The sequence below is a fragment of the Magnolia sinica genome, chromosome 16 (assembly GCF_029962835.1).
Source record: "Magnolia sinica isolate HGM2019 chromosome 16, MsV1, whole genome shotgun sequence".
NCBI lineage: Eukaryota > Viridiplantae > Streptophyta > Magnoliopsida > Magnoliales > Magnoliaceae > Magnolia > Magnolia sinica.
Genome location: NC_080588.1, coordinates 46,477,552 through 46,488,676, shown reverse-complemented (window position 1 = coordinate 46,488,676; position 11,125 = coordinate 46,477,552). Strand labels below are relative to the sequence as shown.

The window sequence follows — 11,125 nt, the reverse complement described above, 5'->3', positions numbered from 1 at the left end:
TCTATGATAAAAGAATTAAAGATATGAGAGTGAGTTGAACTCGTAGGCTGTAGCCACAAACGATAAAAGGTGCAAGAGAGGGAATGAAGCCTGCTAGAAATATTGACTAATGTCAATATTCTTTAGGGTTCCTTTGTTTTATTGAAATTGGTTTCAGGTTACTGAAATACGTATTTCTGATTTTCCATCTTTACTATTCAACACTGCTGAGGTATGTATTGCATGCTCCCAAGAATTCTATATGATCATGACCAGATGTCATACAACATTCCCCATTTATATACATTTCTTTAGCTACCATGCAGAGAATTTTTCCTGGTTGTATATGTACAGTTGTTTGAGTTGTATCTTAGTCCAATTCTGGATCCTTACTCTTGCTCGGGTGGTAGACTCTTAGGAGTTTCAACACCCGGTCAAGGGTTCGAGTATCCATAGGTGGTGAAATTCCACTAGTGTGAGTGTGTGGGGTGTGTGTGCATGTGTAAAAAAAAATAAAAAAAAATCTTAGTCCAATACTTCCCAAAATGCCCCTTCTCTTATATATCTCTCTTTATTTTATTTTATTTTTTTTTATGTGTGTGTGTGTGTGTGTGTGTGTGTGTGTGTGTGTGTGTGTCAGGGTGCTTCAATGTGGGCTATGTTACACAGTCAGATTCCAATATATGCTGTCGCAGGGCCCGGTGGCACAATCAACATGTGATAATCCTTTGTTAGTTTTTCTAAACCATGGTTCAAGTTCACCGCCTGAAATCCCCTTCCATATTTGTAGAAGTCTATAATTCAGCAACCTGGAATAATGCAAATTGGTTAATTTTCTTTCCATTTTATTACTTTCTATGCCTATGTTGAAAGATATACTTCAATGCGACCCTGTTTTGTAGGTACTTCAAGCTGAAAAACAGTGTCAGCAAGCTACCCTCTCTCAAGAAGAAAAATGCTGTTGCGATTTAGGTACCATTGGTTAAAATCACCAGTTGGTTCCCTTGTAGCCTTAAAAAAAAAAACATGACAAGTACAGTTTAGCACTGAAAATTTAAATTGAGAACATGTTATTTTGTTGATAATCTCGTTTCTTTTTCATAGAGGAGCTTCAGAGAAATTTGTTATTACCAACTTAGAAATAGATAGCAGAGACAGATTATCCTTCTCATCTCCAGGTCAATTTGTTTCTTAAATCATAAGCTTCTTCAGCGTTTGATAAGGATCCTTATGTGATGGTTTTATTAAGAAAACATAATTCATTTGCAGCTGAAACATTTATATGCTGAGTGTAAATTAGAATCCCTCATCAGGTACCTGTAGTATTCAAGCATTTAAACTTGACTTTTTTCAATGATGGATGGTGTAGTTATTTGCAAAATTATATCTGTATATTTGATTGTTTGTTTTCATTTCCAATCAATTACTTTCACAATGAAGAATTTTAGGTAAATCTTTAGCTATACAAGATGTTTTATCTATGACTTCTTTTCAAATGCAGACGGATTATATAGCTGAAGAAGTTGAACGTCAGAAATCTACTAATGATATGGCATGATTAGCTTGGTAGGAATTTGTACGAAGGCAGTGATAGCGTATCAACAGAAAGTCAATAGCTCAGCATGTGCAGCAAATAGGCTAAAGCTGGATAAAGAAATGGAGAAGAAGAGGAAGATATATTATCCAAAGTTTCTCAATTGTGAGAGACGTGTATGCGTATGGGCTTGAAATGCCCTAATCTAAGGAGTCAGATCTCGAGGCAGAAGCTGAATTCCTGGAGGTATTACCATTAGACATTCATTTAGCGGAATTATACTTTGGGACACCTAAAAACATGTTGTGGATTTAGCTTATCACCATCCAGTGAGGATTGGATTTGAATCAAAGTATGCCCCACTTTCTTTGACTTTGTTAGGATCAAGTGCCACTTCACATCGTGGTCAGATCCTTGATTGGAGGCATTAGTATTAAATGGATAAACATACATGAACTATCTGTTGTGAAACACACTCATTGGGAGTTTTCTGAACGTGAGTCTTCTTATCACCATCACAGCAACATATGGTAGCAATGGAAGTGGGTCCCACTTGCTTGCTTTGGACTCTTAAGGTATAGGTATGTAAAGTGGAATCCACTTCAAATCATGGTCTTGTGTTTGAGATTGTGGTCTGGCGTTTTATCGATGAGCGTAAGATGCTTCACCATTCGCGTTTCTTAGCAGATGGTTTCACATGTAAAAAACATACAGTGCATAGGCATAACTACCATGGATCTCATTTTCTGAATTATTTCTTTTGTTTTAGGTTGCAGTCGAACACGACATTAAGCATGCAACAAGAAAATAGACTGAAGCAGATGGGTGCAATGGTGAGGAACGTTTGTTTGTATCTAGAGGGAAATGTTAGCAAAGACTAAGGTGGGGGAAATCAGAAAATGTCTATAGGGCAGTTATCTGATCTGCTCTCAAGATCTACAGCACAAGGCTGCTCTCAAACTAGTGTAGAAAGCAACAGGAAGCAGAACTTGATGCTTTGTGTTATTTGTCTTTTTTGTTAGTTTAAATAGATGGTTTACTATTTTGTTGGTATTGTATTTTTATGCTTGGTGTTATTTGTGCCTTCAGTATTTTGAAAGACTTAAATAGACTGTTAACTGCTCTATTGGTATTGTGCTTTTATGATTCTTTTTAAACAAATATTTTAAAAAAGAAAATATTTTTAACCATAGTTTATAACTAAACTAAATAAAAAATTTAGCCTCGATTTTGCTTTAGTTATCCAAACTGTGGCCACAACCCTTGCGGCTAAATGCTTTAGCCTTGGTTGTTAAGAACCGAGGTTAAAAATAGATTTAGCTTCGGTTAAAGGCAACTGAGGTTAAAATTTTGATTTAGCCTCATTTCGAGAAAACTGAAGCTAAAAAAGTTCTTTTAATATCCCTTGAAGAACCAAGGCTATAAAAGCCATCTTAGCCTCGGTTGCTAAAACTGGGGCTAAAGCCTTTAGCCATGGTGATTCCAACCTCGATTTGAATAATTGAGGTAAAACTGAGGCTAAAGGCTTTAGCCTCAATTTTTAGCCTTTTTAGCCATGATTTTGAGCCGAGGCTAAAGTCTCCTTTTCTTGTAGTAATGTCCACTTAATATTTAAATCTATCTTATTTTAGGGCTCACATTTTACTGTTGGGATGTGACACATTCCTCGTGATGGGACTACATAGCTTGGTTGTGTCAATGTCATAATAGTGGTTTGTGGTACACCAGCTAATCTTGAGATGTCTATCACATCATTCAAGACACACAGAAGACATCTCACATCATCTGTACTATTTGATGGAAGAGTATTGGTGTACCACACGCCACTGGCTAATGTGTGTACCAGTTGCCTAAATGGTTTAAAGATATCAAACTTACATGCCCCACAATAATACATTATTTACCATTCATCCATTTGTCGAGATTATTTTGGGATATGAGCTCAAAAGTAAGTCATATCCAAAGTTCAAGTGAATCACACCATAAATAGCAGTATGATGATGATTCTCACTGTTAGAACATTTATCCTGTTTATATAATATTTATTTTCTATTCAATATATTCATAATGTCATAGACTTTTGTGATCCTCAAGAGTATCTCAATGGTAGACGTTCAAACCCCCACTACTTGTTATAGTGTGGTCTACTTGATCTTTGGATCTGTTTTATTTTTTGGAACAAGTCTTAAGACGAACTCACGAAATGGATGAACGGTTTAGATATAACACAAACCTTGTGATGGGACCCACATAACTTGGTGACGCGAACACATCAGTCAGATTAGTGATGTGTGCCGGGCTGGCTGGTATATCACACACCAGGGTACGTGTAGCGTTGACGCTCCTCAAGCTACTAGTTATCCCAAGGGTTTAAAGTAGATAAAAGTTGCATGTGCCTGCAATGATGTATTTATCATATCTACACCGTTCATACGTTTGGTGAGATCATTTTAGATCTTGATCAAATAAATGAATAATTTCTAACTCTCAAGTGGGCCACACCACAAATAGCAGTGGCACAATGATTCTCACCATTAAAACATTCATAGGGCTTACTGTATCGTTTGCTTTCAATCCAATCCGGTAATAAGGTTATACATCTATGGATGAAGAGAAAAAACAAATATCATATTGATTCAAAATTTGTGACTCCAAGAGGATTTCAATGGCAGGTGTTCAATCCTCTGCTGCTTTTTACAATGTGGTCCATTTGATTTTTTCATGTGTATTACTTTTCATCCCAAGCCTTATGACCAGCTCACCAAGTGGATGAACAGTTGGGATATAAATCACACCTTGTGATGGGACCCACATAACTTGGTGACATCAACACACCAGCCACTCCACTTCCATCCGCTTCCCTCTTTAATGGAAGCAGATTGGCTGGTGTACCACACACCAGCTATATAGCTGTTGTAGGCACATGTTGTGTGAAGACGAGCGTTGATGCTCCTTGAGCTCTAAGTTGTACGAACGCTTCAACGGAGATCAAAATTACATGGGCCCCACAATGATGTATTTATTATATCTACACCGTTCATCTATTTTTAGAGATCATTCTAGAGCATTATCCAAAAAATGAATCATATACAAAGCTCAGCTGGACTACACTACAAATAGCAACAGAGGTAATGATTTTCACCCTTAAAACATTCATAGGCCCACCATAACATTTATTTTCCATCCAATCTGTTCGTAAGGTCACTAAGACCTGAATGAAAAGGAAAAACAAGGGTTTCGATGGTAGACGTTCAATGCCCCTATACTTTTTGCAGTGTAGCCTGCTTGATAGTTATACTTGTCTTATTTTTTGTCTCAAGCGTTAAGATGAGCCTGCGAAATGGATGGACAGTTTGGATATAACATATGTGTTGTATACAAACCGTCCATCCATTTGGCGGGCTCGTCTTAAGTATGTGTTATAGCCAAACCATCCAACCATTTGGCTTGCTCGGCTTAAGGCTTGAGACGAAAAATAAGATAAGTATAACTATCAAATAAGCTACACTTCAAAAAGTAGAGGGGGATTGAACGTCTATCATTGAAATCCTTTTTAGAGTTACAGAAGTTCTAGATCAATATGAAATTTATTTTTCTTTTTCATTCATGTCTTTGTGACCTTATTACCAGATTGGATGGAAAATAAACATTATGGTGGGCCCTATGAATTGTTTAACGGTGAGAATCATTTTCTCCGCTACTTTTTGTATTGTGGTACAGATGATCTTTGGTTATGATTTATTTTTTTGAATAATGCTCTAAAATGATCTCTAAAAATAGATGAACGGTGTAAATATAATAAATACTTCACTGTGGGGCCACGTAACTTTGATCTCCTTTAAACCGTTGGTAGAACTCGGAGCTTAAGGAGTGTCTGTGCTCGTCTTTGCACAACACGTACCTGCAGCAGCTATATCGCTGGTGTGTGGTACACCAGACAATCCACTTCCCTCTTTTATAAGTTGTACATTATTCAAGACAGAAGACATCTGACATCAGCTATACTCTTTGATAAGTCGTATCTCGTATGGTAGAAGGTATTGTGTGCACAACAAGTTTGCGTATAACTTGCTGCCACAGGTTACTCTTTCATCTGTTCACGGCCGCGGATTAGGTACTACCCCTGCTGTTCGGAGCTCGGGAGAGGCGGAGGCTCGAAGGCCACCGCGATGTATGAAATTTATCCACGCGGTCTATCCATTTTACCATATCATTTTACATTATAATCCCAATACCATAGCATTTTACATTATAATCCCAATAACAGGGAATATCCAATGTTCAAATGGACCATAAGTGAGGATTAAATTCCTACAGTTGAAAAATTCTTATGTACCATGGAAGTTTTGGATCAAGATGGCTTCATTCAGGTGTATATGACCATATCAACAGGTTGGATGAAAAATAAATGGCACGGTGGACCCAAATAAGGTTCCAATGGTGGGCGTACTAAGCACTGCTGCTTACTGTGGTGTGGTGTACTTGAACTTTGGATCTGCCTTATTTTTGGTTCTATAATCTATAATGATATCAAAAAAATTTAATGAACAGTGTGGATAAAATTTATACATCAAAGGTGGCCCCTAAGTAGCCCTTGGAGCCTCAGCCCGTCCAGATTTCCTAATGGGGTTAGTACCTAATCCGCGCCATCTTCACTACTGCACAAGAAAAAAGGACTTGATGCATGCGTCCATTAATTTTTACATCTCATTGACGGGTATTATAAAGAAATGAAGCATATCAAAATGCACACCACCCCAAAGGAACGACGGTGATTGAACGGACGCGGATCAGATACGGACAGGTTGAGTAGCGAGACTAGCTACTGAAGTGTCACTCTCTTCACTGTTTTCTGTGGTGGGGTCCTCTGGAGCTTTGGATGTGACTCATTTTTTTGGATCTTACCTTAAAATGATCTTTCTAGATGGATGGATGGGCGTGGATACAAAACATACATCATGGTGGGGCCCACTTTTAGTGTTAGCTAATCCACGAGGGATCGATTGCAAGACCTCAGTATTGAAACAAGATCTTTCACTCCGTCTACCACTTGAGCTATGGATGTGGTTGTGTTTTGAATTTAGAGTTCATATCCGTGTTTATCCTTAATCTAAGTATGTGTGGTCTCATTCACATGTTGGATGGCAAATAAACATCACAATCAGCACCGTTTCTTTTACTGTGGTCCACCTGAGATTTGGATCTACTTTACTTTTGGGCCCATGCATAAAATAATGATCCAAATGGATAATTACGTGAATAAAACACATACATCGTAGTGAGGCCCACTGAGCTTTTTCAGCTCCAATCCGTACCGAGATCTTGTACCGGAAGGGTCGCTAGAGAGGTTTGTATGAATCTGAACTGTAATACGGGGGTTCAGTGGGATTCGAATTCAGTAGTGACCCCTCTAGTACTAAATAATGCGGGTCCAAATCTCAGGTAGACAATACTCTCATGCTGATATCCCCGCGTACTCCTCGTACTACCATTCACTTAGCCTGTTTGATTTTCTAAAGTAAACCTAATTACATTGTAAATAGGTAATAATGTTTTTCATGTATAATTACGACATCATTTTCTATGATTGATTTGGCTCTTACTTTTCTCAAAGCTGAAATTGAGGATCCTGCCAAATATTTGTGAGGCCCACCGTGATGTATGTGGATTATCCATACCATCCATCCGTTATGCCAACTGAATTTAGGTCATGAGCCAAAAAATGACCCAGATTTAAAGTTTAAGTGGACTACATAGGAAAAAGGGAATCAAACACCCACCGTTAAAAACTTCTTAGGGCTACTGTTGACTTTGGTGTGGGCCACTTCAACGTTGGATCTACCTCATTTTTCAGCTTATGCCTCAAAATGTCATAGTAAAGCAAATGGACAACACGGATATCTCATATACATCATGGTAAGGCCCACAAATTTAAGTTAATCCTTTTGAACCGTTTTCCCAAGCAAAAGTACCTGCCTATTTCCAAACGGGGTGAAATTGTAATAAGTAGGTATTTACAGGGCATTTACAATGAATTTGAAAAATCAAATAGGCCCTTAGTAAAGGAAACAATAATGACGACCCTCGTTGCAATAGGGTGCCCTCCGATGCCAAACTTAGGGCAGGCAAATTGGGTCTTGTAGAACATAGGATTTATGGTGTGTATTTCAACGTAGCTTTCACAGTAGGTGAGGCTCTTATTTATAACATTTCTCGTGCTAGTGACGTGTTTGGTAATACCTCTGCATGGAAGGTGCGTATTAAGGAAGGAATCTCCCCCCGACCGTGTCACAGTTATCTTCCAAGATCCTTGACGAAGATCATGGAGAGATCCCTCTGATAAGATTTCTGAGTGGTCGGGATCCGAGAAGAACGAGACAGGCGGCCAAGGCCTACCTCTATATCGGAAGGCCGAGGCCGACCTCTGTATTGGAAGGTCGAGGCCGATGTTCAGATTAGAAGGTTGAGGCCGATCTTCTAGAGTCGAACTGTCGATTGTGGTTGGGTCTCTCTTCAAGGTAGGTCGTATGAGACCCGTATCCTAACCCGTATCGTTTCGTAGGCTTCCGCGGTCCTCCCGGTCGAATTCCCGCGACCCGCAATGCGTAGATTGCAGTTGTGCACAACCCTGAGTCGTATCTCGTATTTAAGAGTCAGCTCGACCCAAGACTTGTATCCTTGCGACCGCGCCGTCCCCGCGTCTCGCGTGCTGAGGTGATATCCAGGCCAGGAGATGTGGGCCCGTGTTCAGTTTGAGGAAAACACCGTGCGTTGCAAATCATAGGAGAATATATCCCATCATCAAGTACACATCACACATCAAATGTCAAGTACAACACCATCCCCAAAGTTAACTCTCTCTCTCTCTCTCTCTCTCTCTTACAACCCTTACCTATCAAGCACACCCATCACTTACTCTCCACCACTCCACTCACACCCATCCCCCTCTCTCTCTTTACATTCCATCCTCCCCCCCGCTCTCTCTCTCTCTCATTTCTCCATTTTCAAGCAAGCTCCTAAGAGAAACGTCTAAGCTCCATGGGAGAGAGCTGGTGTGGCCCACCTTCCTACCATCTAATCCCACCCTCCAAAGATCATCTTAACCATTGAAATGCATCCCTTGGAGCTCTAGAACGCATTGGTGGAAGGAGAAGTCCATGATCAAAGGTGGGTGTTTTTATCACTAGATCTTGACTTTGATGTAGGGCCCACATGTATTTGGGACCCATCTTGCTGTATGTATTGTATTATAGAACGGAGCTCATAGTGGCGGAGCTCCCTCCATCATTATGTGCCTCTCTCCCTCTATCTCCCTTTTTCCCTATTGATGGCCCACCTGATGATGTATGCATTTTATCCACGCTGCCCATTTAGACCAACCCGCTGTCCATAAATGGACCCACCTTACTGCGAAAATCGGGGCCCACATTGCAGCCATCGTCCGGCCGCACTTTGCTGCTCGTTTTCAAGCCGGCCTGGACGAGTAGGGAAAATAAATACTAGCTTGATTCAAACTTTGGTGGGCCACCACGTGGACCCACCTTGATATTTATGCCTTCCTCATCGTCCGTGGACGGTGGGACCCACCTTATGGATGTGCTTTACATCCAGGCCGTCCATCCAGCGTTCCTGGATGTTGGACGTTGATATATGTGTGTGTGTGTGTGTGTAATATTATAATATAATAGCATTTATGGTGGGCCCCATGTGAGACCCACCTGCCTGGAACCAGCTTGGCCAGTGCAGCTATATAGCTGCCGTTTTGATGCTGCAATTCTGTGGGATGCACCTCGTTGTATATATGTGGGACCCACCTCGTTGTATATCCACACTGTCCATCTGGATGGTGTGGTACGGGGCATACCGTGATGTGTTCTGCACACCGTCCATTTAATTGGTGGGCCACACGTGTGGACCCCACCATGAGATCGGTGTTATATTCCTACCATCCATGTATTTGGCGTGGTGGCCAGTTAACCCAGTAGCTATTGTTGCTGTATTTGGTCAGTAATTCTGTGGGGCTCGCTGATGCATGTGTTGCATCCAAACCATCCATCCCATTTGGTGAGCTCGTCTTAAGGCTTGAGATTAAAAATGAGGCAGATCTATAAGGTGGACCACACTATAGTAAACAGTGGGGGATTGAACGGCTACCCTTGAAACCCTTTTGGGTGCATAGAAGCTTTGGATCAATATGATATTTGTTTTTCCACTTAATTCAAGTCTTTGTGACCATATGCACAGATTGGAGGGAAAATAAACACTATGGTGGGTCTTGTGGAGTTTTAACGGTGAAAATCATTATCTCCACTGTTATTTGTGCTATGGTCCAGATGATCTTCTAATCATCATCTTCGATGCTATTTGGAGTGCGGTCCAGATTATCTTCCGATATGATTCTTTTTTTATTTTGGTAATGTTCTAAAATGATCTCTAAAACAGATGAATGGTGTAGATAGTTCACCTAAAACGGTGGTCCACCTTGATGTATTTATGGCCCATCCATGAGGCCACCTTGATGTATTTGTGGCCCATCCATGAGCCCACCTTGATGTATTTGTGGCCCATCCATTAAGACCCACCTTGATGCATATGAGGCCCATTAGTGCAGCGCATGTGATGTGGCCCACTTGACGTGTATGAGGCCCATTGATGCGGTTCACTCGTTGTATATGAGGCCCATTGGTGCGACCATTGATGCTGCCCACTTGATGTATATTGAGGCCCATGGGTTACGACCCATTATGATGTATATTGAGGCCTATGGGTTGTAGCCTATTGTGATGTATTCAAGGCCCATGGGTCGTGGCCCATGGTGATGTATATTAGGCCCGTGTATGCGGCCCATCGTGATGTATATTAGGCACGTGAGGAGGCCCACTGTGATGTGTTCGTGACCTTTGATGAGGCTCGATATGATGTATGAGAGGCCCATATGTGCGGCCCAATGTGATGTACATATCGCCCATATTTGAAACCTAATATGATGTATACCCAGCCCATGTGTTGGGGCCTATTGTGATGTATTTGAGGTCCATGTATTACGATCCATTTGATGTATGTGAAGTCCATATGATGAGGCCCAATGTGATGTATATGTGGCCCATGAGTGAGGCCCATCGTGATTGTATTAAGCCCTTGAGTGAGACCCATTGTGATGTATATTAAGTTCTTGCGTGAGGCCCATTATATTGTGCATGAGGCCTTTGTGTGTAGCCAATGGGTTGTGTATTGGGCCCTTATGTGAGTTCATGGGCCCACTATATGTTAGGCTCTATGTGGGCCACTCCTTGGGAGCAACGTTGGTTGAATGTCCATATTGATGGGAAATGATGGTTAAATGTCCACATTGTGACCTTTTCCTTAGGCCCTTTGTTAGGCGATTACCGAGGCCGATTGTTGATGCAGATTATATAAGCCGATTATCGATGCCAGCTATCGATACCGATTATGAGTATGTGATAGCATAACATCATGATACATGCCCATAAGCATCATCTGCATGTTTGTTATGAGATGTGATTGACCATTGCATGTGCTATTGGGCTGATTGTTTATGGGATTCCTTGATAGGCGGAGTCGTCCCACATGAGTGCACGGTATGCGCAAGAT

The 11,125-nt window shown here is 40.9% G+C and overlaps 1 long non-coding RNA gene across 2 annotated transcripts; it reads left to right on the top strand.

Moving 5' to 3' along the window:
• The first annotated feature begins 604 nt into the window (after positions 1-604).
• LOC131229585 (uncharacterized) lies at positions 605-2,649 on the top strand. Of its 2 annotated transcripts, XR_009163454.1 has the most exons (4): positions 605-709; positions 882-951; positions 1,481-1,759; positions 2,283-2,649. It is a non-coding gene; the product is annotated as an uncharacterized LOC131229585 (long non-coding RNA). The 2 variants fall into 2 exon arrangements; XR_009163453.1 differs by lacking the exon at positions 1,481-1,759.
• Positions 2,650-11,125: the final 8,476 nt, after the last annotated feature.